This window comes from Pantherophis guttatus, chromosome 3 (genome assembly GCF_059756535.1).
Source record: "Pantherophis guttatus breed Tessera chromosome 3, ASM5975653v1, whole genome shotgun sequence".
Classification (NCBI taxonomy): domain Eukaryota; kingdom Metazoa; phylum Chordata; class Lepidosauria; order Squamata; family Colubridae; genus Pantherophis; species Pantherophis guttatus.
The window spans coordinates 164,839,639-164,863,510 of record NC_142065.1 but is presented as its reverse complement, the minus strand read 5'-3'; the positions used below and the strand labels follow the sequence as shown (position 1 = coordinate 164,863,510).

At 36.1% G+C, this 23,872-nt stretch overlaps 1 protein-coding gene and 1 long non-coding RNA gene across 12 annotated transcripts in view; one reads left to right on the top strand and one right to left on the bottom strand.

Moving 5' to 3' along the window:
* Nucleotides 1-23,872, top strand: part of LOC117672664 (uncharacterized) — a 45,959-nt gene that overhangs the window by 6,264 nt on the left and 15,823 nt on the right. Inside the window, exons 2-4 of one of the 3 annotated variants that reach the window (XR_004593312.3) lie at nt 18,859-18,971; nt 20,087-20,179; nt 23,446-23,579. This is a non-coding gene — a long non-coding RNA (uncharacterized LOC117672664). Of the gene's footprint in view, nt 1-18,858; nt 18,972-20,086; nt 20,180-22,279; nt 22,357-23,445; nt 23,580-23,872 lie in introns of those variants that run through there. The other 2 variants (XR_004593313.3, XR_004593314.2) reach the window with 2 other exon arrangements.
* The window catches only part of EPB41L3 (erythrocyte membrane protein band 4.1 like 3), a 152,823-nt gene that overhangs the window by 125,180 nt on the left and 3,771 nt on the right, over nt 1-23,872 (bottom strand). For 2 of the 9 annotated variants that reach the window (XM_087890435.1, XM_087890457.1), the window contains exon 1: nt 9,407-13,240. The exons of the other annotated variants lie outside the window; for them this stretch is intronic. The gene's annotated coding sequence lies outside the window, so the exon portion shown is untranslated. Of the gene's footprint in view, nt 1-9,406; nt 13,241-23,872 lie in introns of those variants that run through there. 9 annotated transcript variants of the gene reach the window in all.

Below are 23,872 nucleotides of genomic sequence, written 5' to 3'. Positions count from 1 at the left end.
CCGGGTGGCCCCCGACCTCCACTTTTTCTGCCGCGACCTGAAAACGTGGCTGTTTCGTTTGGCCGGCCTGGACTGATGGGGTTTTAATTCTAATTTAATTTTAACTTGTTAGTCTTAATTGTACTTTTAACTGTTAAATTATGACATTTGGATTCAATTTTTAAACTTTTTATTAGATGTTTCTTAACCGTTGTGAGCCGCCCTGAGTCCGGCTGGAGATAGGGCGGCATATAAATCTCATTAATAAATAAATAAATAAATATAAGTTAGAATGGACCAAATTAATATAAAAGTCTAGCAAATGAGACATATCATTGTAAGATTTCCTTACAAAATGGGGTCAAAGATAGCCTGGAACAATGCAGGAAAAATTCTCTATCCAAACTCAGAAGCTTCAGACAGCAGGGACATCTCTGAGAGGGCTGTCTTGATGATGCTTACAAAGAAAGAAGGTCTCTTAGTCAGACCATTTAGGATTTCAAAGGCCAGTGCCAATGCCACCACTTAAATTGTGAAAGCATCAATCTAGGTCTTTCAGCATCACACGATCCAAAGATCGTGTACTGATTAGCAGCCTAATTGCTACATTTGCTACATTTTGCACCAAGTACCACAGCTGGAACTTTTCAAGTGCACCTCCATGTGCAAAAGAAGATGGGACATAACTGAGATAAACATTGCCATATGCAACTGGCTTATAAACTTTAGGAAAATCTGGCACATTTTATGAATAATACATGTAATACTTATGCTGTTAGTTGTGCTACTGCTGCAAATCATTTCAGTCTTTGAACTTAGCAGGCACTGACCTCACCGACACTTTTGCATAATGAAAATGAAGATAAGCATGAATGCAGGGGTGAACTGAGGATGAGGGTGAACTGGCCACATTCCACTGTAGTCTGTGTTTTTCTATTACAACAAGTGCTTCCATATAATCTGTATTTAGCTGAGAGAATATCAACAATTACAATGCAAAGTGCAATCTGTGTAGAGTTTTCTTTTGCAGCCAGATATGGCAGTCCTATCTCAGCAAGCTTCTTTGATAGCTGTTCTTAACATTCAGCAGTCTGAAAAACTGATTAGCAGTTGCATTTTAGCAACAGTAGCAATAACAATAGGTTGGTGAAAAGATATTGGGAAACTACAGATCTCTCCTTGGTGGAGAGATCAAAGCAGCTACAAAGGAGACAAACAAAACAGCTTCTTTTTTATTAGTGATCCTGTGTGTAAATAGAGCAGGCGATAAAAAAGAATGCCCAGGTTTGAGTTGAAATGGTACAGCCCCAAGAAGTTTCTGTAAGTAATAAATATTTTACATGGTAGAATAAGTCACTAACTTGAAAAATGTCAATCCTTTGTTTCATCCAATTCAGAACTGACAAAAGGGGTTACTGTACTAATTCTGTTTTACCAGAATTAAAGTCAACCATAATGCAAGTTCAAGTAGTCCTTGTTTAATCACCAGTCACTTAGTGACCATTCAGTCTTGGAACCACAAAAAGATATGACCCAATTCTGGAGTTCTAACAGCTGCACGCACGCACACACACACACACACGCACACACACTACAGTCACATGAATACATTTTGGGCCTGGGAACCAGCTTGTATTTGCAGCCATTTTCAGTGTGCCACAGTCACGCGAAAACACTGCAATTTTTAGTGGTTTTTTTACTGGCTTCCACCATTTACTTCTGGTTTCTGGCAAAAAATACCCATTCAATAAAATGGATTCATTTAATTACTACTGCTTCACTTAATGACTGCTTCCGAAAAGGTCATAAAATAGGGTGCGGTCATGTGTTGATCCACTTAATGACCGCCATGACTGACAACTCTAATTCTAGGCTTAATTACAGTCCTAAATCAAGGGCTACTTGTAACCCAGGGTAAACTACTATTACAATGGATTTAAAGATAGGTTTCCAGAAGCAAAATCTATGGGAAAAGATAACTTTAAATTTAATTATGTGATAAAATTTGGCAGAAGGGATTTTCCATTACTCCATTTTCTGAAATATGAAAAAAAGTCAAAATATTGATTTATGAATTAAAATTATTTTACAAAAGATACTCGGTTGCTACGAAGGGCTTCTCATTTATTTTCACATTATTTAAAGCTACTAAAAAATATCTAGATCTGCAAGATAATGAATATATACTGTATAAGGCTGATAAACAGACTATGGATGAAAATGCCCTCTATATTTTCACAGTAATACCTTCAGATCAATGCCTTGATGACAGCAGATATAAACACCAAATTTGTTAGCTTCTCAAGTTTACTTATCTTATCCTCTCAAAGGGATAGTTAAATTTCTAACAAGGAAGTAGATTAGGGAAAATCTTTCAGATTGATTTAAAATCCAAATGACTTGATGAACATCTCCATGTAGTGCTCTTGGCAAAAATATGGAAGTGGTTAGCTTTCTTCTAGATATTTTTCAATTTTCCAGGTTAATCAATAGCACTGACGTTTTCTGGAGGTCTCCCATCAAAATACTTAGCAGATCTGCTCTGCTTAGCTTCTTTTATAAAATATATGGATATTTTGAAACTGGGCTCTAAAAATATTTTTATTTTCATCAAACAGATATTTTGAAAATAAATAAATATAACCTATTAAATATAAATGCATTACACTAAAATTTGTAGGTTAAGCCCAAGAATGATGTGGAACAAACCAGTTCTTTATTAGCTTACATGTAATAGACAGAATTGTCAGACTAAACTTTTAATAACTTCAACCTAACAGATATATCCTGGGAGATTCTTCACAGTGGCTGTCCTTACTTTCTTTCTCTGTGTCCCATTCAGCTCCTGGCTGTGGTGTTTCTTGTCTGGCACCCATTTCTAGAATTTGCCTCCTCCTTCCTCAGGAACTGTCCCCTCACTCTAGTCCTTCACACTATTTCTCCCTCCATGGTTATCGTCTCTCACACTAGTTTTGTTAATCCAATACATATTACATTTAAAAGTATGGCTAACAAATGCAAAAATGAGGTTGAATTAATGGTTTTGCAACAAAATACAAGGTTAAGTAAAGATTAATTATAATGTATAAGGTTTATTAAAATATAAAAATAGAAGTTTTACAAAAAATCTGATATTTAAGCAAGGAAGATGGTATTCTTTCAGCTGTTATATTCTGTTCTTTTGTGGATCTCAGGAAGAAATTCTTTTCGAAATCCTATATTTGTATATTTTCAGTGGATTGCTAAGAAGCTAATATCTGGCCTGTATACCATTTGACCAGCAGAAACCACACTGCCCTTTCCAAATTTGCCACTTTTCATATCCTTTCAATCAGAATTCTGATGAACATATTCCCAAACACATTTTATAAGCGAATACTTCTGCAATAGACTTGCCAACATATGGACTGACACAACTAGACGATCACTGAAGACAACAGAGAGAGAAAGAGGCCTGTACATTTTGCATTTATTTTTGCTATTTATGCATAAAGTAACAATCGCATTTTCAAAATTGTCAGATAACGGATTTAGTATTTAATAAATAAGTCTCACAGCCAACTCATAAGCAAATGACATCCATATTTTAATATTTTTTGTAATTACACCATCTATATCAGGGGTCCCCTACTGTCAGGACATGGCCCAGTACAGGGCCACGGCCTATTAGGAATTGGGCCGTGTGAGTAGTGGCCATAGCACGTGCATGCACAGACCAACTGGTCCATGCTTGCACAAATCAAGCTGCACACATGTGCACTAGCTCATCTGTCATGCAAGAACACGTGTGCATGTGCATGCGCAAGTCCGCCACTGGCACCGCCTCCCTCTCCCCCACCAGCTAGGCCTCCAAGCCTCAAAGGTTGGGGACCACTGATCTATATTTTCAACATTACCATTTTTCAACATTTTCGCAGCATTTATAAATTCCTTTTCATAATTGTTCTTGGATGTGTATAACTTTTTTTCAGTTTTAGCCTTTGATTTATTACTATCCTTCCCATCCAAATCTCTAGAATAGTTCTTGCAGCATTTCTTTATATCAGTTTCATTCCAAATCACTGAATCATTTTGATGCTTAATTATATTACTTTTGCTGAACTCTTCTTATTCAGCCCTTTTCTCCACATCTGAAACTTGATTTATTTGCTCTCTCTATATAGAATATACCATTCTATCAGGCAACTGTCTTCATGTTTCCCATTAGTGTAATTTCGCACACTTCTCTGGTACTCTGTGATATAATTTTATCTTGGTTATTTCTCTATTTATATATTTTTAATACTACCATTCACTGAAGAGTATATAATTATCATCTACATATAAATTTCTATTTTTATATACTTACAATTATATAGATTACTCCAATTTACACATTTTAAAAAATTTCATTTATAATTAAATCTACATTTTTATTTCCACATGTGTAGTGACAGATGTTTCTCTATCAGAGCGCAAAGAGAAAGTATCTGCTGCAAACTCCGCATAGGCATCAGGAAGGGCACCCAGCCAGCAAATGCTCAGTTCCATTCAGTCGTCCTGACCCCACCCTGAAGCAAGGGATTATAGGGTTGTAAAAAGAAAATTCATCAAATTCTTTCTATTAGATCGTAGCATAAAATTTTCACTCAGTTCAGAGCCTTTCCTTTTCCTTTAGTTTCATTAATACACAATATATCTATTTTTCATTCTTTCACTTCCTTCATTAATTTATATGCTTTACCATATACTCTTCATACATTTCCAAGTGAAAATCTTCAAATGTTGTGGCCATCAATTTCAGAACCCCTGAAACTGATCAATGACTTTGATAAACTGGAAGTTTTGTTTAATATGAAAAATAGGGAAAAGGTAGGCTAGACTTACCAGTGGTAAATTGCCTTTCTGGCTGCTTTCTCCTTGGAATTCCACAACCTGCCTCTGGCAGCCTCATTTATTTCTCCATAAGGAGACACAGAGAAAGGATTCATTGCTTTAAATTATCTCTTAGATTTTCTATTTTGTTAGCATCTACAATGCTCCACTAACCTTATGAATCAATTGTTTCCTCATTATGCTGACACATAAAGTGTAGGCCACAGCTTGCAGTTTCTTTCCAAATTGAACTATTTAACTACTTCCTTATCATGAACATCTTCCTGTGCAAGTGTAATTTAGAAACCTTTGCCACTGTAATTTTCTTTGCTTCATTTTCTTTAAAGCTAATCTTTTATGTGACAGACTAAACACTCATTCATCAGCACTATTATCCCTCCAACAACTTGAAAAGAACAGCTATGGTTTAAATGCAAAAAGAACAAGAAGGAACAATGATCTTCATACACATAAAAAAATACAAAAATAATTTTTCAGCACGATTTGTTTGCTGCATCTTATGCTTCGGGCTAACAGGCAAGAAAATGCAACTTAAATGTTATTTCGGAGCAAGCAACTTTGAACAGAGTCAACATTTGCATATTACTTCTTTATAAGAAACAAAAAAACAAAACAGAAAAATCCCTTTTCCTCAGTAGAGACAAGAATTACTGGTTCCTGGCTATTGACTTTTTTCTTAACCTGGGTCAATGGCTAAGAACTAGGGAGCACAGGTCAAGCTCAGGAAATGCGGCCAATGAGAGTACCTGAGAACAGATGGAATAATGGAAAAAGTCATCAAATGAAGTGGTGGATGAAGGACCAAAATCTCATTTAGGAAGGCTAAATCAGTCTTTAGATCGTTATATTGGAAAAAGATAAGTTGGAAAAAACATTACAAGAGAAAAGTACATTCTAGTTACACACTGAATCCCTGTATGGGACTTATTTTGGGTAAATAGATACTTTAAAACAGCAACAATTCCATTGTTTACTCCATCAGGCTCTGACTAACACAACAGGCAGCTGTCTTTAAGTTTCAGTTCATTTCATGCATTAATCTTAAAATCTATCAGTAGTAAGATACCAAGATGTTAAGATGACTCACACAGTACAGAACACCAGAAAAGACTCATGAGTTGTATTAAAACATGTTTTCTTGAGCGTCTATTGTTAACCTTTTAGCAATCACAATACTATATTTCAACTAATTTAACCATGTCAAAGTGTTTTAAAATTAAAAAAGAACTACTGTTCAAGATTTTATTACAATAGGGAAACTGAAAAGCCAACCACAATGTATGATGGACTGAAGTATGCATCACAGTTTGTTGTACTTGTTACTGTTATCCCAGAAAGAATCTGTTGTCAATTTTATACGAGAAAAGGGTACAAGTAAAAAAAGTTTTATTTCCATGAATATTTCTCCCCTTTTCTACCACCATCACAAATAATGTCAAGTATTAATTGTACCCCAATAATTTACAAAATTTATACAAGGATCTTTTTAAAAAAAAAAAAAGCTTTATGACCCTTTCTTCCCATGTAACACCTACTAATCAAGATTTGGGAGTACTTTGGCTCAACTAAAATTCTGCCACAGTGTTACATACCATAAGTGAACTTTTAAAAGAATGATGAGTACCATTCAATGGATACCATAAGGCAGTATAGGACAAAACCTTTTCTCCTAAAAAATATAATATTTTGACTGTATCACTATTTGAGCATTATGCATTTCTGTTGCTGATACATACAAAAGTCTCAAGGCAACTTAAATATAAGCAACACAATTAATGAACTGTTAACACCATAATGTAAAGTTCCAAAAGTATAGTAACTGATAACTTCTTCTCTAGTGTACCTCTATCTAACCAAAACAAACTTGATAAATGAGCACACTACAAAACCAGAATTTTCTATATCCCAAATCCAGAGGAACAACAGCACTTTCAAAAAGTTTTGAAAGGAATTAAATATGTATCCAAGAGACTTTCAGTGTATAAACTTATAGCATCTTAGATAACAAATCCAAGCCTGAATCATTTGTTTTATACTACATTAGTAAGTTATCTATGACCAGATCTCCACATGTTTCTGTTTTTCATAGCATATTTACTATCAACATTAATGTGACACATGGCATATCTCTTAATTTAATTCCATTTATAAACTGCAGCTTTCTTGGTCTATAAAATGAAGAGCTGTACCTCTCACTGACTTCTTATAGGCAAGAAGTTTGGATGTAGCCAGGAAATGACCAAACTCCTTTAGAAATTTGACCTAAAAGTTGGTAAGCAATTAATGTAAGCCAGCTTCTAGTGCCAAGCAAATGAGAAACAGATCTCTCTTGCAGTCAGACCCGCACTCTAATTAATGCTCAGTGAGGCTGTTCAGCTTGATCAGCTTCTAGCCATACAGAAGAAATTTTCTTCAGTCATTGACTAAGGCATGCTGCTTTGAACTGAATCATTAAATAATCAACACTCAGCTGCCAAACTAATCACTAGACCTGATTACCTAACAATCCAGGCAACCATTGTATGAGATCAAATTGTTAGTAGCAAAAGTTAGTAAATCTTTACAGTTTATTTTCTTTTGTATATTCTGTTTTTCCTTTTTCTATCTTTCTATTTAATTATCAGTTGTTTTATTCTACAAACACAACTAATGCAGCCTTGTCTCATTGTCATAATGAGACAATGTTATTGATTCCTAGTTTTATTTTTAAAATTGTAATATATTCCCATCCTACTGCACTGATTCAAGTAATCTCAGTAAAAATTTATTCCTTGGTAAAAATTTACATAATTGTTGGAAGGTTTTTTGTGACTCAATAGATCGGTGTGTCAAACTCAAGGCCTGGGGGCCAGATCCGGCCCATGGGGTGCTTAGATCTGGCCCACGGGGCCACCCTGGAAACAGTGAAGGACTGATCCACAGTGCCTCTGCCAGCGAAAAGAGAGCTCAGGAGGGCCACACAAGGTCCTCCCAAGCTCCATTTTCACTGGCAGAAGGTTGCAGGAGGCGGTCGCAGCCGAAAACAGAGCTCAAGAAGGCCACGTGAAGCCCTCCCAAGCTCTGTTTTCACTGGCAGAGGGTTGCAGAAGGCTGTCACAGCCAAAAATGGAGCTTGGGAGACCATTTTTGCTGGCAGAGCACTCAGGTCATCCCAGGCGCCCCCGACACAAGTGACACTGAGATGGCCACACCCACCCTGACCACACCCACACACCCCGAAGTCAAACACATCATTGATGCGGCCCTCAATGAAATCGAGTTTGACACCCCTGCAATAGATCATGAAAAAAGAAAACAATTAATAATCTTAATCAATCAAGCAGGGTTTTTTCTACTTCAGAATTTTCAAAAAGAAATGAAGCACAAAACACAGATGATGTTTCAATGATGGTGCAAGTCACTTGTTTCTTTGTCAAGCTATTTCAGAACCCGTATCATACAGGATTTGGATCAGAAAACTTAAATAAATTAGGACTTCCAGTGCTCTAAAATGATATTGCATTAAGTCCTATTTCTATTGCATAATATTTCCACTGGATGCATTTGCTTATTATAGTTAACCTTTTTTTCAATTTCACTAATGAACTTTATAGCTATCAGACATAAAACATACCCCTGTTAGCTGCTGCCTAGCTTGTTATCCAAGCCTGGAATTTCTTTGATCTGATTTTCCTATTGTTCTACTACCTGATATATGGCATGCATATTATTTCATTTCAGGATTATCCTGTATCAAATTTAAGATTAAGTTTTAAGATTAGCTGCAGTGTAACATCAAATCTGCCTCTGCCTCTGCCTCTCCCTTCAACCCCTCCATCCAAAATAAATATTGCTAGGTGAATTCACATGAAGTCACATGCCAGATGTATCTTCCTGAGGTCAGGAGTCATTAGTTTCTCAAACTAATCAAGTTTTCTTTAACTTCAAAAAAAAATCTAAAGCAGAGGTCACTGGTACTCGAATGTGAAATTAGCTAGTATCTGTTATTCAGCAAAATGATTTAGAAGCTAATTATGTATCATAAAAGTAGCAAAAAAAAAAAAAATCCTGAGTAACAGTCAAAGAGAATATTAGCTTCCAGGATCATATTGTTCAGGCACTGATAACACTTCACTTAGAAGCTTAGATTTCATCCCAAAGAAGTATGGAGTCACATCTCAATCACCATGATAGATGAGCACCATTAAGCTTCAAATCCACAATGCCCCATTTTTACCTATAAATTAAATAGCACTTAGAAATACAGCTAGATTATGAAAGAGCATACCACTTTACACATATTTGTATTTTATAATGCTTCATCATCACATAGAAAAGTATATAAAACATCCTATAGCAACATCTAGTTGATTCCACAGAACAGGAATGTTTTTTCAGTATGCTTACGCTATTGAAAAAACTGGCAATAAAATTTTAAATTACACACTAAAAGTCAAATGTACTCAACCAAAATTTTAAAAACAATGTTCGTTGTTGAGTACACATTTTCTTTTACTAACTGTCCTCTTAACTTCATGCAATATTCTTATTTCACAATATTTTCAGAACTTACCACAATGTTTCCATATGACCACCATCATCAGATCATTGTAACGCGTCCACATTTCAGTAGTAGGCAAGTCATAAAAGCATGTGTAAAAAGAAGGAAAACAAAGTTAATAATTGAATAGTAATCATTTTATGCTTACTATGTTAAATATTAATAGTGTTGTGTTGATGCCATTTAATAGCTGGTCCTTCAACAGTTCATTTTTTTTATTTCAAAGTTCCATTGAGCTGATAAAGACAACCCAAGTACTGATTAGAAAAGGAATAAAAAAAAATCACAAGACTGTGATTCAGATGAATCAACTGAAGACAAAGCTATAACTAGTCAAAGTTCAAGCCACGCAAAAATGCCAAAGAAGAAAGGGAAGAGAATGCTTAATGATAACATGATGTTGTAAACAATGTGAGTTGAGAGAGTTGGACAAGAGACAGATAGCAAAAACTAGCAAGTAAATTAATACAAAGGAAGAGGTTTAAAAAAAGAATAGGGTTTACTTTGAGAAATGTAGGTATTTTATTTTAAAAATAAAATGCCAGACAACACATTCCTTTCATGATATGTGGCACTGTTTTTATTTTAGCTTTAAATCTGCAGCAGACATAGAGAAACCTGGAACGCAGCAGATGCTTCCAGCTTCAACTGCTATCAACCTCAGCCAGCATGCCAATGTCAGGAGATAGACCAAATTATAATCCAAAACATCTGAAGAGCTGTGTACCTTTGATCTACATTAAGTTGTTAAGTTCTTCACAAGAAAACCTTGGGTCAAAGATAATAACTACAAATAATAATCAATTGCCCCATATAATAACAGAATAACAGAGTTGGAAGGGACCTTGTAGGTCGTCTAGTCCAACCCCCTCGTCAAGCAGGAGACCCTATACCAGGCATCAGCAACTTGCGGCTCTGAAGCCGCATGTGGCTCTTTCAGCCCTCTGCTGTGGCTCTCTGTCACTCAAAATATGCATCGCAATCGCCACTGTGTGACACCCACTGGCACGTGATGTATTGAGCTTCTCAACCCCCGATAGGCCAACCATGAATAAATCCAAGAAAAGAAAAGTTTCAGAAGAAAACAGAACTTTTAATTCAACTATATATGCTAGTTTTGTGGCTGCTCAAGAAATAGTCAGGCACGGGAAGGTTTTGTGGTTCCCAGTGTTTTCTTTTCTGTGGGAAATGGGCCCAAATGGCTCTTTGAGTGTTTAAGGTTGCAGACTGCTGCCCTATACCATTTCTGACAAGTAGCTTTTCCAGGCTCTCCTTGAAAGCTTCCAGTGATGAATACTATGTATTTGTCTGTTTTATGTTAATAGAGAAATTTTACTACCTCTCATTCATGTTTTTTCTTAGAATAGAGGTAAGAAAAAATTCTGACAATCAATTTAAAATATTAAAAAATTAAAAAGCCAGCAGGTTAAAAAGCAAACAAGATATGAGAAAGAATTTTGATACATAATTATGCCACACTTTTTAGGTCAAAAAAGACATTCAACAGCACTAAGATGGTAACCAAAAAAACAGGTGTTGATCATACTGTTTGACATAGCTGGGCTTGTGAATTTCCTCTCTGATTAAGGCTTAAAGTCTAAATTCAAATTTTAAGATTTTGAATCACTGTAAAGAAAGATTTAACATATCTTCCAAGCTAAATCATAGCCTCATCACTACTCATATTTCAAGAAATCACTAAACCATAGCAGGCTAATTTTGATATACAGATTTTGATATACAGATATCAGTACTTTTTTCACTTGAATTATGTCCAAGAAAGGCAACAATACTTAAAAATTCACACTATGTAGTTCTCAATAAAACAACAGAAAATATGTACAAAAGCCAAAAATTAATAGACATTTAATAACAGCACCTGAAACAGCCATTACAATGAATGTGAGTGGCTTTCTTTAAATGCTCCTAGGAATGTTATATGGTGTGAACAAAATCCCTTAGATATGGCCTTTACATAAAGAGATTTAGATAGTACTATAGACTACATGTAAGTAGCTGCAGCTAATATCCATAATACTGTTCCTTAATTTTTCTGCAAAGCTAAACAAATGCTTTCAAATATATTAACTTAAATAGATAAAAAAAATTAGAATAGGCATGTAAATTCAAATACTCGTCTTCTATCTATCTATCTATCTATCTATCTATCTATCTATCTATCTATCATCTATCTATCACAAGTCAGATAAGTCTGTTTAGGAAAGATGCAGTGGTTCTTTAACATAAAGTGAAACTCTCAGAAGAAATAAAAAGTAATACTGACCTTCCTGAAGCTTTGTGAATAATTATGGACTAAGCTTCACTTCACAAATCCCATTAAACTATGGCTTGTTTGAGCACATTATTACATAAAGCAAAATTGGTTGAATGGACATATTTCTCTAACCCAAAATTAATATTCAAAATGTCAACAATAATTTCATGCACAACATTGTTGGGGCCTTTCTTTCACAATATTTTCAATTCAAGTTTTCCCAATTCTTTATCAAACATCTTAGTTTTTCATTATACAAGCCAATCTGCAAGTTATAACCTTTCCTTTCTAATAACAAATCAATTTAATGTTACCCTGAGGAAAAGTACTTGCATCTATCTTTCTGAAATTTGTCCAGTTTTTTTTTATTTACAAGTAGTTATCTAAAATGTTTTCTGTTTTCATATATGGAAGAAAGTGGGGGGAAGAAGTTAAACTTTTTCCCTTACTCCCTTTTTCTAAGAACCCTATGATTATTTCTTTGACGTTTGGCATAGACCGAGTAACAGAGCCTATAATTATAGCCAAACATTTTTCAAAAATGTGTAGGTATTTTCTTAAGGAAAGAAATACAGCACCTCAGCTATTTGATTTAAAACTGTCAGGTTTCATCCGCTCACATGTACATGTGTACATGTAAATGTATACCTGTAAAATAAGTACTTATTTGAGTGCATTTATATTGCATAATGTTGCATTTGCAATATATGGAACAGTATGAAACCTATGGATAGTGAAATTCCAAAAAACATTTTAGCTCAAAGGGTGATCTGAATAGGAATTTTCAAGCATCAAATTAATCAAAGGTCACAATTTGACGAGACATTTAGGTAGCGGGTCAGAGTAGAAACCAGGCTACTGTAGTTCTGAAAGCCAAGTGGGTAGCTTTGATCCAAAGGCTTTTTCTCAGCCTAACCCACCTCACATTGCTGTTGCTGAATGGAAAATAGCAGGTGTACTCTACCTTGAGTTGTACACAATAAAGGCAGGATTATTATTATTTTAAAAATAGTATCTAATACTAATAAAACAGAAAAAATACTATCCTGCATTAAGAGGTTGTTTTAACAAAAGACTGAAGAACAAAATTACTTTTCATTTAATGGTTCTTATCTTAAATTCTAAATATAAATTGAAAGAGAATCAAAACTACGCCTCTACTATACATCCCCCAAAAGAGCTGTCAAAACAAGAGATTAAATGAATTAGTTTGCTTCTGTAATGACTCTGATTACTAAACTTTCAAAAATATTCTCTATGAGCTCTTGAATACCATACTTCCTTAACTAATTTTAAATATGCCACTTATTTAGGAATAATATTACTATTTTTTCTAAACCATACTGCTACGTATGTAAGGAATGTAAGGCCGTGATGGCGAACCTATGGCACGCATGCCACAGGTGGCACATGGAGCCACCTCTGCAGAGATGCGAGCTGATGCCCAGGTCAGCTCCACTGCACATGCCAGCATGCCTCCCGCCGGCCAGCTGATTTCCGGGTCTCTTCCGGGAAGCACGTGTGCATGCGTAGGGGGGTGCAGCATCTCCCCTGTGCCCTGTTTTTGGTCCCAGGAGGCTTCAGGAAGGCCTGCTAGCACCAAAATGGGGCCACACACACATGCGCCCCTGCGGGGAGATGCTGGCGGGGGGAGCATGGGGGGATCACACATGCACAGGGGGGCTGCAAGGGGCATTACATTATGGGTGTCAGCACTCGCTTTCGGCACCCGAAGAAAAAAAGGTTCGCCATCACTGTGCTAAGGTATGATGTAGGGTACGGGTGTCAAACTCGCGGTGTCATGTTGCCGTCATGTGACATATCACAACATTTTTCCCTTCGTGGAGCTAAGATGGGCGTGGCCTGTGAATAACACTCCTGATGTAGGGATTAAGGTGTTAGGCTGGGTCTGGAGTGATCCTAAATCCATGGAAACTTGCTGAACCATTCTGGACTAGTAATTTTTTCATAGGTCAAGTTCAGTTCACAAGGATACTGTTGTGAAAAAAAAAATGGGGGCCAAATAAGAAAGGCAGTGGAATATAAATCTAACAAGAAAAACACAGTCCTGGGTATGTAAATATAACTAATTAAATGCATTCTTCAAAATCACAGTAAGAAAAATTAAAATCATACATTTGGAAACATCTGTTTATTATTTTATAGTATGAGTTTCTTGAGTCTATATAGTATTTTATAAATACAATGTAATAATGGAACATCTATTTCCAGATAAGAGAAACTATGTTCTTTTATCTCCAAGAAAGGAAAGATTTACCAGGAAAAGAAAAAAACCAATTCTTTTCTTTGTAAAATACTTGAATGCAATAGTTTATTATGAATTTTTTCACAGATCTTATGGGCAATGGGCATGGAAAAACATTTCCAGAAATACTACAGTGATGACTACTCTGTGGGGATTTTTTTTTTTTTTTAGCAAACAGAATTATATCCTACAATTAGCTCAAACAAGTGTAAGATTAAGAATATTCTAGGATTCAGAAAAAGACCATCCCATAGAGGTTTGAAAAGGGAAAAAACAGAATTAGAAAAATTAAGTTTTGATTGACTGTAGATCTCATTACATTGCGTGCATTGAGAAATCTCATTACAAACATATATTATCCAGTTATGGAATATACCTGTATGTGTATACTGTACATGTATGGTGTTTTAAATAATTTCTTGCTGCATTGTATGCAACAAGGAAACATACTGCTCTTTCTGGATTTGAGATCATCAAAAAGTGAAGTGTAAAAACATCAGCTGATTCCATTCCTCAAATCCTCTAAAATAGGGGGAAGTGATCAAAATCTCGAGAAAGGATGACTAAGGTTCTTAGGAATCAAGAAAAGTCCTGAGCAATGAACATATTATGACTTATTTAAGCCCCTTGATTCTGTGGAAGTAGTAAAATTATTGGGTACAGTAGATGGAAAAACAGAGGAAGCACAAAGACTTCAGACTATACTGTGATGGTGATTTATATTTTCTGCCCCTGAACAAAACACAAGTTACCTATGTGTTTAGGAAATACTTAAATACTTAAATCCACACAGGATTTTGAAGGAACCCTAAACAGTCTAATGGGATTAGAGAACAAATTTTCTGGATATATTTCAGCTTGTTCAGCATGAGCAGGTAGACAAGAAAATTCAGTAAATATAATGGCTATATGTATACAATTCAGAAACATGTAAGAAATGACTTGAGGAATCCTATAAATGAAGCCCCAGTGTAATATTTTCACTTAGAACCAAAAGAAAATCATATGCCGAAAGATAGATAAGCAATCATCGGAGAACCAGTATGGTACAATAGTTTTGGTCCATCTCCCTAATTTCTCTCAGTCCAACCTATCTCAAAGGACTGCTGTTGGGCTAAAAATGCAAGGAGATCCCCATGTACCCCCACTATCGTTAGCTTCTGGAGGATATAAATCTAACGAACCAATTAACTGTCTAAAATATTAACAATCATGCACATTGTCTTGTGGCTATTTTTCCTGTGGCAGCCTTGTAAAGAGAGTTTGGTGCCCCGGATATGGTTACCTATCGTACAAAATACAGAATATTTCTCTACCTCCCCAAGCTGTCACCAGCACTTCTTCCTCTGGACCTCAGTTTTTATTTTCTTCGCCTATTCTAAACAGCTACTTTAAATATTCATGCAAGAATTACAGCTAGGGTCAGGATAAATGCTATTGTACAACAAGAATGACCAAATGATATGAGAGGAGAACCAGTTACAGATATCTTCCCATGAGAGAAGTCATTAAAAGCAGAAACATGATGCTTGAAGTTATTTTCCTGACAAGTCACTGATTAAAATTACAACAGCTCTCAACTACACAAAAGAACATTTGAATTTTCAACATTGTCCAATTGGACTTATAGACATAAGCCTGGCAGGATGCCATCTGTCTTTGATAACTCACAAAGTTCTCTCTAATATTGTGACAAATTTTCTCCTCTGATGTTGCTACACAAAAATCACGATTTTACTATGGATTAAACAAGAATAAATACTTTAATGTATTCATAATGTCATATGCTATGCATGCTATGCAATAATGTATAGAACAAAAATACAACAGAAAATCTATACTTCTTAAATTGCATTTGGATTTTAATATACCTGCAGTGTCAAACACAAAAAAAGTAGAGGGGGGGAATAACTTTTTAATGCAGTTGTGCATTTGAATAGCCTGATGAATAAACTTTGATACTAGTTCCTTGAAACTAGTATTTGAGAGTATTCCAGTATTTGAGGGGATGCCGCAAAGAGGAGGGGGTTTATTTTCCAAAGCACCAGAAGGCAGGATAAGAAACAATGGATGGAAACTAATCAAGGAGAGAAGCAACCCGGAATTAAGGAGAAGCTTCCTAACAGTGAGAACAATTATGCAGTGAAACAGCTTGCCGTCAGAAGTTGTGGGTGCTTTATCATTGGAGGTTTTTAAAAAGTGACTGGGCAGTCACTTGTCTGAAATAGTATAGGGTCTCCTATTTGAGCAGGATCTTGGACTAGAAGACCTCCAAGGTCCCTTCCAGCTCTATTCTGATTGATTGATTGATTGAACTAGTTAGGAAATATAAGGATAAAGATAAAATTTAAGTCACCATGCATAGTACTAACCATTTGATGGTGATTACCTATAAAGCCCTACATGGCTTAGGCCCGGGATATTTGGCGGACCATCTGCAGCCAGCAACAGCTTCCCATCGCCCTGTGCGTTCCCACAGGGAGGGCCTACTCAGGGTGCCATCGGCGAGACAGTGTCGGCCTTCTACCCCCAGCGAGAGAGCTTTCTCTGTGGGCGCACCCACACTTTGGAATCAACTCCCACTGGAGCTCCGGGTGGCCCCCGACCTTCGCTCTTTCCGTGGTGGCCTGAAAACGTGGCTATTTCACCTGGCCGCCCTGGACTGATGGGGGTTTTAATAGAATTTTAACTGGTTTTATTGAATTTTTGTTAATTTTAACCTGGATTTTTTATTTTAATGGTTTGTTTGCTTTGTTTTAATTGTGAGCCGCCCCGAGTCTATTGGAGATAGGGCGGCATACAAGTTCCATTAATAAATAAATAAATAAATTTGGGGTCACATTACGTAGAATAGTATGAATTTATCACAAAAGACTGTGTGAACAGGCAATACAGAATTCATTTTACCAATCACATCTCTCCCTAGAGCTTCTCCCCACAAGTTCTTCAAATAAATTCTGATAATGAAGCAGTTTTGACTTAATGAAAACACCTTCCAATTACTATATAATTCCATGTCCTAGAATTATCGCCAACATATTTTTGTTCCTTTGTCAAAAAGGGAAGTATATAGACACACCATTTTCTTGGTGCTGTTTGTTAATGTGCTGTCAATTCTTACCCTCTCCATTTGAGTTTGACAGAGGTTATGAAGCTAGAAATGTCAGTTCAGCTCCATGCAGTAATTTAAGGGACAATTACGTCTTCAGCAGACATTGAAATTACAATTCTTCAGGCATCCAGTTAGCTGTGAATATTTTGGAGCATAGCAGATATTCTATTTTTACAGCAAATCTTTAAATCAACCCACATTCCATCTTTTGCAAAATGTCTATTATTGGATTGCAGGCCTAACTGCCCAAGATCCATCACTTATATTTCAGCTTAATTGATGCTCAGAGAAGCAGTACGTTACCCACTTCATATTAGGGCTACGTTTATCAAAGTATTTCTCAATGCAGGTAGAGGAAGCATAAAAATGCTTTCAATTTTTTTTAGAATACTATGACTCATATTTTATCCAAATTATAAATGAGAAAAGTGAACATAAACTGATCATGGGATTTTAAAACTATTTTTGCATGTTGGCTTCAGTAAATTTTTGAGATTTTCAAAAAAAATTATATAAATTCAGAAAAACAAGAGCCAATGTTTGAATTAGTATAGAGATGTTGAATCAAAGCTTATTGCTTATAGAATCATAGCTTATTTGCAAGGACAGAAGGCTGGTGAGTAGGATAGTGAATGGCACTAATGTGTACCAGATTTCTCTATATTTCCCTTTCTGCTATCCATGACTGTAACTTCTTTTACTTACTATTTTTTCTATTCTTTGCCTAACATTTCCTATCCTGAAATTGATAGTCTCATATGCATGTGACTACACTGTTTCAAAAATGAATCTCTCATCAGAAGAATAATATCTGTAACAAAATGCCAAAAGGAACCTTTGTAGGAATTCTAACATGGACCATGTTTATTTAATAATGAAATCAATGAAAGGAATTCCAAAGTAAGTACATATGAACCTGCCTCAATCTTTCAGATAAATTTACAAAGAGAAAGACAAATGGAAAGTTTTTACAGATTTGAGGCACGTAATCTAACAATTAGGCAAAAAAAAATTCAGAGGTACATCTAAATCTTTAATGAATTTTGATGCTCTAAAACGTATTTAAAATTGTACTTTGAAAGAAAGGAATCAAGCCATTATATAATTAAAAAATGAAATTTATATTCTAACATAAAGCTCAAAATGACAGTTATAATTTTTTATTTTACTAATGTCACAGCAATTCTGTTCATCTTTAGTTATGTAACTCTAAACCTTTAATCTTCAGATCACTGCTATTAAAATAATTCAGTGCTAACATCTGCTGATTTAGGCTAAAGTTCTTCTGCCGAGTTTCTGAAAAACAGTACTGCTTAACCCTCATTTAAAGTGCACTAAAAACAAAACAGGAGTTCAAACTTTCTGAAATGCACAATAATAATTTCAAATTAAAATCACTATGATTACTAAACTGCTAATTCCATCCTTCCTTTTTTCATAAAAGGATTTTTGTGAAGATACTGTTATAATCGGGTGTATTTGGTTTTCAGGGATGAGCATATGTGGCAACAGTATTTCCAGAGCAAATAATGTAGCTATTTTTAGCCTACTATCAAGTATTTTAAGTATTTTGGCAATGAAAAGCATTGCATACATAAAGCTGCAGGAACCACCGCAATACTTAAAATAGAACGATCAGCACTAGCGAATCGTTTCCCATATAACTGATCCTATGAAGTTTAAGAAGTTTTATATATGGATCTTCATAATCCCATGAAATGAGAGTTTTCTATTAAGAGACTTCTAAGAATTGTTGAGATGTGTAAACTCTGCAGTTAGATGTGAAATATGCTTTGTTTGTGAAATTACAGGTATTTGGGCACAATGCAAGATAAGGTGTCTTAGCTATATAGCGCTTGAAGAGCTTGAACTAGAGAATTATATTCCCCAACAAGCCACTTTCTAGAGGCAATATTCCAGAAAGGTAAAAGCTGCAAACATACTTAATTATTTTTACATTTTCATCTGGCCTACCTTTTAAAGGACAGTTATCTAATTTGAATTTCCCAGTTTATCATGTAGAATGGTTATTATTCATATTTTCCAAATTTTGCAGTATAGATCCTGACTCAAATTTCTTAAAGAAATGTATTATTACAAAAAAATAAACAACTTCATTCATATAATATATACTCTACATTTCAAGGCATTTAACATAATTTAACAAAAAAATAAATAAAGATAGTTTAAAATATAGTACAATAAACAAACAGTAAAATATATATTTAAGTAATTTAACGATTAATAGCTAAAATTGAGAAAATGAGACCAAATACCTGAAGGTTTGTGTTTCTTAGCCCAGAAGGTGAAAATACTTTTTTTCCTGTCAAAATAAGAGACCTCTAAGGGCAGAGGTATCTTTAAAGGGCCTTTCTAGTCAGACAGTTCCTTGGTAGAAGAGACTGTCCCTTAGTTAGTCACGCTCCAAGCAATTCAGCGTTTTAAAAAGAGTTATTCTGCTACAGTGGTTAAGGAACTGGACAAGGACCCTGGTTCAAATCCTCCCCTCAACCTTGCCATTTTAGTGAGTTAGTGAGGGAAAAACTTGGGAAATTATGAATTCCATTTTGATCCCTAAAGGAAAGGCAGGACATGAATGTATCGAATAAATTTACTTGAGATCAATACCAACACTCTGAATTGCTCAATGAGAAATCACTGTGGATCTTTCAGCACAAGGATCATATATGATCCCTGTACTTTGCATTGTTAGCAGCGTAGCATTTTTTGCACTGAATGCAACTTTCAAACATTTTTCCTTAATAAAATAATAGTTTAACACGATATAACTAAAGTGTGGGTAATTATCACCCAATCCAAGCAACTTAAAAGGGGGTCACTGGTAGCAAACCTGTAAGAGTAATTGGGTAAAGGCATGTCCTACCAAACAGCCAGTAAATCCAGTGACAACCGATGATTCAGAAAGCTGAACTTGCTCTTTCAAGAGGAACACAACTCTGTCTAAATATAATCTCCAAGTCCAGATTCATATTAGACAATTTTGTCTGAATTATTTTTATTCCTTTCTCTCTCACCCAGTGCATTTCGGAATCTTGAGAACTTGGAGCTCAATGATGAAGAGTAAAATAGCCAACTGTCATCAGGATAAGAGTCCTGACTCCAAAATTCCAGGTAATCCAAGAGATTTCATGAAGATGTGGAAGTCCACAAAGAATGAAAAGTAAACCTCAGGGGACAATGGCCTATGTGTCAGATAGCAGTCCCCCAGTATCTTCTTTGAGTATAAAGGATTAGAAACACTGTAAAATAAGGCCTGCATACCCAATGACTTCAGGTGTTCCAGAATTATACCATGACTGATAGTATAATAAGCTGTTAAGACAGGGCTGTCAAACTCGCGGCCCATGGGCCAGATGCGTCTCATGCTGGCCATGCCCACCCCCAGTTTAGCGAAGGAGGGAAAAGTTGCGATACATCACATGACGACTACATGATGCCGCAAGCTTGACACCCCTGTGTTAAGAGTTCCAAGAAAGTAACAGGGTCTGGGTCCCCTTACCACACAGCCACTTTCTGGCACTGCCATCCACCAGGGTATCCAGAGCAGAGCTGGTACCATACCTCAGTGGAAATTCAGAAAATCAGAAACATTTGAATGTGGGTTGCAAAGTCACCACCTTCTCATTTACATTTCCTAAAAATGGCATGATTGAAATTACCTTATAATTGCACAGATTTCCTAGGTCTGGTTACTGTCTCCTTTGGGCAGACAGAAACACAAGTCCCTCCAACAAAAAGTACCCTTAACCAGCGGGAACTCCTATGTTACTCAATTTGGAGAAGAGCCGTGGTGGCACAGTGGTTAGAATGCAGTATTGCAGGTTAATTCTGCTCAAGGTTGACTCAGCCTTCCATCCTTCTGAGGTTGGTTTAATGAGGATCCAGATTGTTGGAGGCAATATGCTGACTCTGTAAAACCACTTAGAGAGGGCTGTAAAGCACTGTGAAGCGGCATATAAGTCTAAATGCTATTGCTACTTAATCGAGCAGGACAGTTAGAAGTCAAATAAGCAGATGATAGCCCTCATCTAACCACAAGCCAAAGAGAACCCCAAATAATAGGATTAATATTGCCAATATTATAACTTTATGATCTGCCTCAACACTTGGGCCCATGTCAGTAATGATGCCATTGGCTTTGTGTACTAAGAATCAATCAAATTATTAATTCTTCTGGCTCCATTCCACTAATATCTTGATGGAAGAAAGCCTGTTCTGTGCTGATGCAGTAGAAGCAGTGGAAAAACATTCTGAGCTGCTTTTGTTGCAGAAAAATCTTCAGTCTTCAGACTGGCCAGATTCAGACTCAACCTGATTTGTCACTGGAATTCTTCCACTTATGGTCTAACTGACATCCTATCCCGTCATCACTCTCAGCTCCCACCATAGGAAACCAATAAGCTTCTGAGTCAAGAAAGAGGATACTTAGAGCAATAGGTTCAGTTGCCCAGTCATTTCTATTTTCAACAGATCAGCCAGTTCATTAATTTCCTGACATATAATATAAGAAATTATCCAAATGCTTTCATGAAGCCATTCACATCCATTAGCATCTGGACTGATCCCTGTTAATGGGTCATCTACTGAAACAAAAGTTTATATCAACCATCAATCTAACGTGAGCAAGGAGCAACTTGTCTCTCTCAAATGAGAACCAATTCCAGCTGCAGAAAATGAAATCTAACATATGTTCTGCTATGTGTGGAGTCAAATAATAGTTGGGACAGGTGTATGATGATAATAGAAGACATGAAATCCTGAGCCACTTCTATTTCAGAAGGCATAATGTGCATCCTGAAATCTTCTAGAACAAAGAACATAACCAAGATCACCCTAGCTAGCTCAGTAAAGATGACAGTGAGGCAGATAAGTGAACAGTACTGTACATTAACAATATTTCTATACTGTGTCATCCATCCAAATGCAGCGTCATGCACTCAGAATTGGCAGACTACCAAATAGAACATTTGGTCAGTAAGATGATATTCCTATAGAGTCGATCACAGCCACTCCAGTCCTAGTCTACCATACCACAGAATAGCCTGGTAGGAAAAAACCAGCAAGAAACACCACCACCCCCACTTTTTTAAAAATGAAATCTCTACAATATATGTCAGGGCAGCACTTTCCAGATGCCTTAACAGAAAACTATCTTGCACTGAAGAGGATGGAAGGCCGCCATCATCATTATACCTTGACTTCCTTGCTTAGGCTGCAATCTGAAAGGAAAGGAAGCCAGAAAACAGCCTGACCACTTTACTCTGCAACGGTCTGACTGCACCCTTCCAGGATGTATTTGGAAAGATCCATCTAAAAATAAATATTTCACGCACAGTATTGAAAAGGTCTGTAGAGGCAAGTCTTTCTTCCTCTCTTTGTTAGAACTGGGGAACTAAAACTAAATATGAGGAACTAAGTAGTGAATTTTTTAAAAAACTTACTTAAATAATACATAATTAAAGTGTAGAATATGCTGCAATTAGATATGAAGTTGGTCGTAATTTTAAAGTCCTAAACAGATTCTTAAAGAGTCATCAGTGGCTGTTTATTACTTCCAGAATGACAGACAACGTACTTTAAAAACTCGCTGCGTGATGAGCCTGGTTTCAGACATGGCTTCTTGTGGCTCTTCACATTTCCATACAGACACCCAAAACAGTTTGAATTCTTTGTTGAGACATTTCCATAGGACATAATTTTAATAAGAAGGAAAGGAAGACAGATGGGCTGGTATCAGCATCAGATGCTTTGCTGACATTACAGGTAGAGATTTAAACTCTAGGAAGTGGAGACAATGGTGTCAATAGATTTAGCTCTAGTAGCCTCCTGAAAATGGACTATTGGTTTCAATCCAGAGAAAAAGTGGGTATTGATCCTAAAATGCATTAGGCAGTGTTTGCACTGCTGAAGGAGTGGTCTGAAGATCCACAATGCATTTGAGAGCACAATTTGGGAGAAGAGTGCCAGAGAAAACTGTTGCAGGACCTAATCTACTGATTGCAGAGAACCTTAGCTGGTGTAAGAAAATCAAAAGTTTTACTTGCCAAACAATCATTAGCTATAGCAATCCCAGCTGCCACTTCATCTGACTTGGAAAGAAAGAAAGGTTACTGCCATTAATTCTCAATTAAGAAGAAGAATAGGTAGGGGTACAGTTATAATACTGTCCACCGCCTGCCCACACTTTACTCTGCAACACTTTACAGTATGTTAATTCTATATCATTGGTAGGGGTGTAGTTAGAAGAGTGCATATATATGGTAAATCTATATCATAATCTGCATGCACAGATGATTCAACCTGAGCAGAACAGAAAGATTGTGGAGTTCAAGAAAAAAATATCTAATTTTCATTTTTGAAATTCTGTTTTATTAAAGAAGAAGAAAAATTGGTGATGCAAGAAAAAGAAGCAAAGCATCCTTGCAAGTCTTGGGGCTGAGGAAATGAAACTAACTTTGCTGTGATTTATCAGCTAATTGAATAAAATGGGAGAAAAAAAACAGAATTCTAATTGCACTGCTTCTTTCAAGCAAATCCTCTGTTTCAACAGACCTCATGACAAGCTGATAAGGAGCACAAGGAGAGGGCTATCGCCCTCTTTTTCATAGTTGTGAGTTTCCTGATTGACCACTGCATGACACATAATCCTTGATTTTTCTAAGATGTTCACTTTGCCAATAGAGTCCTGTTGTTGTCAAAAGAGGTTTAAGAACTGAAAGAGGCCATAATTTAAATTATTAAGTACACCTCTATACAGAAAGCCAGCTTGGTGTATTGCCTTACTTATTTATTTAAAAGATGTAT